The sequence below is a fragment of the Dromiciops gliroides genome, chromosome 4 (assembly GCF_019393635.1).
Source record: "Dromiciops gliroides isolate mDroGli1 chromosome 4, mDroGli1.pri, whole genome shotgun sequence".
Classification (NCBI taxonomy): Eukaryota; Metazoa; Chordata; class Mammalia; order Microbiotheria; family Microbiotheriidae; genus Dromiciops; species Dromiciops gliroides.
In genome coordinates, this window is record NC_057864.1 from 184,879,495 (window position 1) to 184,888,125 (window position 8,631).

Sequence of the window (8,631 nt, forward strand, 5' to 3'; positions counted from 1 at the left end):
TATATATGTACAACCACATTAAACATATTTCTGCATTAGTCATATTATGAAAGAAGAAGCAGAACACAAGGGAAAAGCCTCAAAAAAGAGGAAAAAAAACAGCCAAGAGGATGAAGATGTCAATATAAAATTGCCTCCTCTGTCTTTACTCATCCTGTTTGTTTTGTTTTGTTCTGAAAGAAGTATATTCATTCAGGACTACATTCCAAGCATAGTTTTTATTCCATCAAGTCTCAATACCTTTGACATCAAATTTGTCTCCTTGAATCTCCTTCTAATTAAAAGAGGACTTGCCAGTTGCCTATGTTTTGAGCATTTTCTTATAGATATTTGAGGTCATAGTGATGGAGGAGGTAAAAAAGGGGTTAACAGACCAACCTAAGACCTGAGCTCTAATTTAGATCTGAGCTTCGAAAAGAAAGGGATTAATGGATAATTTAAGACATGGGTCCTCAAAGTCAGGGCCTACGTTCTTGTTAATTGGTACCTGGAGGTCTGTCTCCTATTAATTACCCCCATTAATCAACACCCATAACAAAAATATAATGAAGCAGGTCATAGAGACCTTAACTACAACCAAAACATCAAGAGAGAGATTATATAAATCCTAATTGATAGATGTTAATATCCAGAAACTAGGCCTTAGAATGAAAAACACAGGGACACTCTGACCATGGCAAGTTGAGGTAACATGGGCAGAAAAGGCCAAATTTGTCCCCAGATTCACCTTATGACATGTAACCCCCCAAAACACACCTCCTCAGAAAAAGGTACCACCTCAGTGGTTGGCTTAAGCCCCCAGGAACTCCAAATTAGGATAGGCCCTCCCCTGTACCTCCCTAAAGTGGAGATTATTATAATGATAGTTGTGAGGGAAAAATCCATCCTCTTCTCAATAATTCTCAGGAACTCAGCAGCGAGGTGACAAAGGCTTTATTTTCTTCTCATGAGAAGGAGGCACCCTAGTGTGCAGCTAGTGGGTGCCCCGAAAGGGGGCTCGCAGGCCCTGTTTTATACCCTAGTCCCTAACGCAAATGGACCTTCCCCTTTTTCATCACTGGTCAGGGTTACAATCTACGCGCAAAAACTAGCTAATAGGAACGCAGTATTCCCACCCCTCTTCCTTGTATGGGCATAACTCAGGAGTGGACCTTATACTTCCTTATATGGCCAGAACTCTGGAGAGGATCTAATCGAGACCAGGGCTCCTTGAACCATGTGACCTTGCTAACCTGAGGGGGAGGAGGGAATCTGAGACCTTTGTCCTACAAACAGGTCAGGGGAGTATGACTGACTGACTTATATCCACATTGAGAGGAGACAATTACCCATTTCTCACAATAGTGATAATCAATTTATCCATATTATAAATATAACTGTCTTCTCTTTTCCTATTCAAGAGATGCCTTTCAGGGGGGCAGCTAGGTGGCGCAGTGAATACCTAACTGTGTGACCCTGGGCAAGTCACTTAATCCCCATAGCACCGCAAAAAAAAAAAAAAAGAGATGCCTTTCTCCCTTGGGTGCTCTCCCTGTAGTCACTCACAGGACTGCAATAAAACTTGGGAAACTGAGTCACTGAGTCTTGTAATTCTTTGGGATGCCTCAAGAACAATCTTATCAATTAAACCCACCCCACATCAATGGATTTTACTACTGGTTCCTTTTGTGTCCTGTGGACTTCTGAGTGGTTCAGTTACTATTCTTCATTGTACAATATATATTCTCTGAGGTATATAGCTTGGAGGATGTGCATAGACAGTTTTCTAGCCTCCTCCATCCCATTTAAAGTGTTTTTGACTAGATTTGCAAGACACTTACAAATGCTTTCTTATCAACCTTTCTTACTAGCTAGGAGTTTGTCGTTCCTAGCTTTAAATGAGTAGTATATAAATCCAAGGAGCAGCTAGGTGGCACAGTGGGCTTGGAATCAAGAAGACTCATCTAGGAGAGTTCAAATCTGGCCTCAGATACTTCCTAACTGTGTGATCCTGGGCAAGTCACTTCTTCACCCTATTTGCCTCAGTTTCCTCATCTGTAAAATGAGCTGGAGAAGGAAACGGCAAACCACTCCAGTATCTTTGCCCAGAAAATCTCAACAGCACAGAGTCAGACATGACTGAAATGACTGAAGAGCAGCAGCATAAACCCAAATTCCATTTTAAACCAACCCCACCCACTTCCGGATTTGGGCAGAATCAAGATTAAATAGAAGACAATTCAAATGGCCACCCAGAAAAGAAGGTTTTGTGTCAGAGAGGATTGAGACCAGGGCAGGAGGAGTGGCCTACTCACTGGACCTTAATGGGAGGGACTCTCCCCTCTGGGCTCTCACACTTTCAGTCTACCAAGTCTGTTAAGACTCTTCTAACCTTTCCCTAGAGGATGTAGGAGGAGCACGCCAATCTCTTTCCATATAAGGAGAAATAGTACACTTTCACATTTGGCAGTGTGAGCTTGAAATTAGATCTCAAAGCAGTAGCTGCTTCTCCAGCTCTGTGTTGTTTTGTTGTTGTTTTCTTGAGTACAGGCGATAGAACAGCAATCCTTAGTGAGTTATTTCCAGCCTTAGAGAAAACCCTGTGAATTTAAGAAGTTAGAAGCTCCTCAGCTGCAATTACTTATAACACTTCTTGGAGAAGATGACCAATCAGTAGGAGGGTGGATCCAACCTCTGGCCTGGCTCATTACAAGATAGGGACCTAGAGGGAATTGTGGGGACAGATCAGAGCTGAGGTGAAGGTGAAATGCAATTTGGCAGTTCCACAAAAATGCATCACATTTTGATGGTTTAAGCACCAATCTCCTGGGAGAGCATAATAGTAGGTATGTTACTACTTCATATTTATGATGTTTGTTTTTGTCGGTGCACACTTTGCGAATCTTTTAGTTTTGCTAGTATTTCTTTTTTGTGGAGGAAATAAATTTCTACCACATATCTGAATTACATTTAAAGAGTACCTTAGGGGGATGTAAAGAACCAGAGTGTGCAAGAGAAGAGTGTCCCAATCCTAGGACTGGAATCTGTGCAAGAAATCCCTTAGTGGAGAGAAGGGAGTTAAGTAGCTTAGAACCGATGGTGTTGTTCTACTAAAGTGACAGTACACTAGTGCCTCACAATTTGTTTAGAGCATGCTATAGTGGGGCAGCTAGGTGGCACAGTGGATAAAGCACCAGCCCTGGATTCAGGAGGACCTGAGTTCAAATCCAGCACTTGACACTTGCTAGCTGTGTGACCCTGGGGCAAGTCACCTTAACCCTCATTCCCCACCCACCCCCCCCCCAAAAAAAAAAAACTTCAGTGAACATTTTTTTTTTGGTGGGGCAATTGGGGTTAAGTGACTTGCCCAGGGTCACACAGCTAGTACATGTCAAGTGTCTGAGGCCAGATTTGAACTCAGGTCCTCCTGAATCCAGGGCCAGTGCTTTATCCACTGCGCCATCTAGCTGACCCCCAGTGAACTTGCTGTGAATTGAATTTAAGTGAGGGAGGGCTGTGCAAGGTCACCGACCTCACTCTCTCCTCCAGAACTATTTAGGTCTAATGGAAAGATAGATAGACAGATAGATAGATGGATATCAGGACAACTGGAGATGACCCCCCAACGTTTAAGGCAATTGCAGTTAAGTGACTTGCCCAGGGTCACACAGCTAGTAAGTGTTTGAAGTGAGATTTGAACTCAGGTTTTGCCAACTTCAGGGCCAGTGCTCTATCCTCTCTGCCACCTAGCTGCCCCAACCCAGAGGAATATACATATATAGAGATGAATAGATAGATGGAGGGATGGATAAATACATAGATATATACGTATATATGTATATATAGAAAGACAAAAAGATATAGATAGGATATATGTATGTATGTATACATAAATACCTCATTTATATCTTTATCATATATAGATCTAGATCCAAAATGATAGAAAGTAAAAAGGTAGAGAGAAAAGGAATGCCAAGACAGAGTTCTAGGGTACGACCAGCCTAATGGGTGGGACATAAATCCAGCAAAGGAAACTGAGTAGTAGCCAGTCATTGGAGGAGAACAAGGAGAGAGCGATGTGACAAAAATCCATGTTTGAGTGTCTAAGAGGTGGTTAACAGTGTCAAATGCTTCAGAGAGGTCAAGAAGGATAAGGACTAAGATAAGACCCTCAGATTTGGTCATTAAAAATCACTGGTAACACTTAACACTTACTAGCTGTGTGACCTTGGGCAAGTCACTTAACCCCCATTGCCCCGCAAAAAAAAAAAAATAACTGGTAGGGGGGCAGCTAGGTGGCACAGTGGATAGAGCACGAGCCCTGGAGTCAGGAGTACCTGAGTTCAAACCTGGCCTCAAACATTTAACACTTACTAGCTGTGTGACCCTGGGCAAATCACTTAACCCCAATTGCCTCACTAAAAAAACCCAAAAAAACAAAAATCACTGGTAGGGGGCAGCTAGGTGGTGCAGTGGATAAAGTACCAGCCGTGGTTTCAGGAGGACCTGAGTTCAATCCAACCTCAGACACTTGACATTTATTAGCTGTGTGACACTAGGCAAGTCACTTAACCCTCATTGTCCCCCCCACCAAAAAAAAAATCACTGGTAACTTTGGAGAGCAGTTTCATTTGAGTGATGGGGTCAGAATTCAAAAGGGTGAAAAATGGACAGAAGGTGAGAAAGTAGTGGCAGCAAGTATTATAGACTGTGCTTTCTAAGAGTTTGGCTATGAAAGGGGAGAGACAGGATGAGAGCTCATGGAGGTGGAAAGATGAAGGGAGGTTTTTTAGGAATGAGGGAGATTCTAAGTATATTTATAAGTAGTCAAAAAGAAGACAGTAGAATTTGTAGGTAACAAGAGGAGAAGTTGAAAATGAGGGAAAGAGAGTGTGATAGAAGGGGAAAATTCCTGGAATAGACAGGAGGGAATGGGGCCAGGAACACTGAAAGGCTACTTCTTCTTGACACTGGAGCCAAGGAGGAAAGTAAAAATAACATGGAGAGGATTTGAAGTGAAGAACTGGGGAGAAGAAGGAGGTCTTGATGAATAGCTTCGTTTTCTTTCTGTAAGGAATGAGGCAAGGAACTCTGCTTACAAAGGCAGGGTAGTGCTTGTACCATCTTATTAAATAAAGGCACTATGACCTCAGAATGTCAGTCCCTCTGGCAAAAGCACTTTTTCTTTTCTTTTCCTTTCTTTTCTTTTTATTTGTTTGTTTTGCAAAGGGCAATGAGGGTTAAGTGACTTGCCCAGGGTCACACAGCTAGTGTCAAGTGTCTGAGGTCAGATTTGAACTCAGGTCCTCCTGAATCCAGGACTGGTGTTTTATCCACTGCACCACCTAGCTGCCCCCTCTTTTTTTTCTTTTTTTTTTCTTTTTCAAACAAGAAAGTTGTGAGGATTTATTGTACAGATGCGCTACACTAAAACACAACGAACAATCAGTCCGGAATGATAGAAGTCCCACGGCTCAAAATCAAGAAGTAGGTAGGTGACGTGTCCTTTTGTCAGGGAAGTGTCAAATGGTGGTCAGAGTCCTTCGTCAGATGGTAGAGCTAGCAGCATAGTGCTTCATAGGGAGATGAAGTTTCCAGATGATTTCTGCCTTCCTGAGAATGTCACCAAGGATCATTCCATCTCTGCTCCTGTGGCCTCAGTGCTCAGCATGGTCTGATTACTTGGACCTCTGCCTCATCTTTCTCCTCTTGTGTTTCAGCCTACTCATTCGCTTCTTCCTCCACTTGGCTCTCATGGTGCAGCGGAAATTGACAAGATGGCGCTAAGAAGAAGAGCCCCTCTTTTCTTTTTAAAAAAATTATTTTGGAGGCAGCTAGATGGTGCAATGGTTAAAGCACCGGCCCTGGATTCAGGAGTACCTGGGTTCGGATCCGGCCTCAGACACTTGACACTTACTAGCTATGTGACCCTGGGCAAGTCACTTAACCCCCATTGCCTTGCAAAAAAAAAAAAATATATATATATATATATATATATATATATATTTTGAAAAAAAATTTTTTTGTTTGTACATGTATCTCCCCGCATTAGGTTTTGCTGACTTTCAATGGAATGGCTCACTAGGGGGAATATCTTGATAGAGTATTTGAATATAGGAAGTAAAAATAATGAAATTCCACATTCAAATGTAGCCATCTTTTTCTTTTTTTCCATTCATTTTATAAACATTTACTGAGCAACCAGTCTAACTTTCGATGATATTTTTCTACTATTCTAAGTCTTGGCTTTTTCTTTTCCAACTTCTAAGGATGCCTAGCTATTAGAAGCTGCTTCTAAAACTCTTCCTCCACCTTTTCCCGTTTGTTAGAATTGCACCCAGGTTGCAGCTTCTTGGAGCCACCTGGTAAACCTCTCAGCAGATGGACTAAACCAGGTTGAAGGTAACCAACAGGCCTCAAACTTGTCGGTGAGTTAGGGGAATGTCTTCCCCAAACGGATGAAGACTTTCCCCAGAAGAATGGGCAGATGAGAACAGTTCGTTCCAATGGCTACAAAGGCAGCTGAAGCAAGTGCTGTGTGGAGCCTTTAGACCCTGGTCAGGCATCAAAGATGCCAAGATCATTCACTGCATCCTGGGCCATCGCCAGTAGTCTTGATTTTTATTCTGTCACTGGACTTTGGTGACTCAGGAAGAGTGAGGCTGATGACTTCATGCAAGTCTGTCTTACTTAAATCCAATTCATGTGCAAGTAGGACATCACCCATGATGTCATTGGTCCTCTTCAAAAAGGAAGTTAAGAACAAGAATTGCACCCTCAGCCTGGTTTAGTTCATCTGCCAAGAAGGTTTGCCAGGGTGTAGCCACTGCACATGCTACAACTTCTTGGAGCCACAGGTGAGAGTTGGGTGAATCAGGTAGACACCAAAAGTGGACGAGCAGCCTTGAAAAGGGCTCAGCAAGCCAACACACCAGAGGTGCCAGTCCTCCTGAATGTCCCATACACCACTTGATTTAAAAGTCTCTCCCGAAAAGAGCAGAGATGATACGTAATCTGTAAGACTCTGGAATCTTTCAGTGGTCATTTTGGAAAGACTGTTAGCAGTGATAACTTGAGAAAAAACTGAGAAGACATAGAGAAAGAGGATGGAGACAACTTCCTTCCGGAAAAGAAGCATTTGAATCCCAGTCTTGCTAAGTCAGTGACAAGAATTCTTGAGATAAGATTTTCATCAGCATTCTGAGTGAATTGAATGGTGGGAATGGAATTTTGTGAACAGAATTGTGAAGTCAGTAGTTAAAGTGATGGAGGTGATGCAGGAGGCAAAAAGGGGTTAATAGAAAAACCTAAGACCCAAGTTTTAATTCAGATATTAGCTCCAAAAGAGAGTTAGACCCCAGTTAATGGATAACTTACAAGTCAGGATGCTGGGTTCTCTTACCTACAGAAATCAGTGCCCATAACAGGAACAGAGGGAGAGAGGCCATGATGACCTTAGACTAAATGACAGCCTATAGAAATTCAGACTAGAAATAAAAGAAAAATGAAGGTGTTTTGAAACTAGCCAAGGGAATCAGATTTAGGCTTTTTTTAAAAAAAATTAGTTAATTAGTTTGTTTGTTTATTTATTTTAGTGAGGCAATTGGGGTTAAGTGACTTGCCCAGGGTCACACAGCTAGTAAGTGTTAACTGTCTGAGGCCGGATTTGAACTCAGGTATCCACTGTACCACCTAGCTGCCCCTGGCCAAGGGAATCAGAAAGAGACATGCACAGAAAAAGCCAAATTTGTCCCCAGATTCACCTTATGATGTGTAAACCCCCAAAACACACCTCCACAGAAAAAGGTACCCACTGCGGGAGTTGGCTTAGGACCCCAGGAACTCCAAATTAGGATAGGCCCTCCCCTGTAACACCCCAAGGTAGAGAATATTATAATGAGTAGGACAGGCATGCCCCTGTAGCTCCTTAAGGTGGAGATTATTATAACGAGACTGATAAATCAATTTATCTGTACTATAAATATAACTGTCTTTTCTTATTTGAGAGATACTTTTCCACTATTCTACTTCTCTCCCCGTGGTCACCCACAGTATTGCAATAAAACTTGGGAAACTGAGTCACTGAGTCTTGTAATTCTTTTGGGATGACTCAAGATCAATTTGACCCCTAATTCTAACCCACATCAGAAGGAGGTGGCTTCAGACTTACATCATCACAGCTAAAACATTGTAAATAGTCACTTACATCTTTGAGTTCTTTGTTACTTTGTTAATAAATTACATAGCCAGTAATTTTGATATTTAGTTAAGCCTATTTAAGAGAAGAGATTGAGATACTCTCTTCTCTATAGGTGACTACTCTTTCCTGGTTTTCCTCTTGACTCCTTTGCTGGATCTTCAGTCAGGTTATAGGGACTAATTGTAGGTATCCTCCAAGGGTCTATCCTGGGTGGGCACTCTTCTCTCTCTACATTATCTCACTTGACGATCTCATCAACTCCAATATATTCAATTATCATCTCTATGCAGAAAATTCTCACATTCCCTTATCACACAATTTCACATCACAGCCCTTTCGCCTGGTTTCCAGTCTCACAGTTACCAACTAACTGCCTATTGGACAATTTGAACTGTATGTCACATAGTCATCTCAAATTCAATATGTCCAAAACAGAATTCCTTATCTTTCCT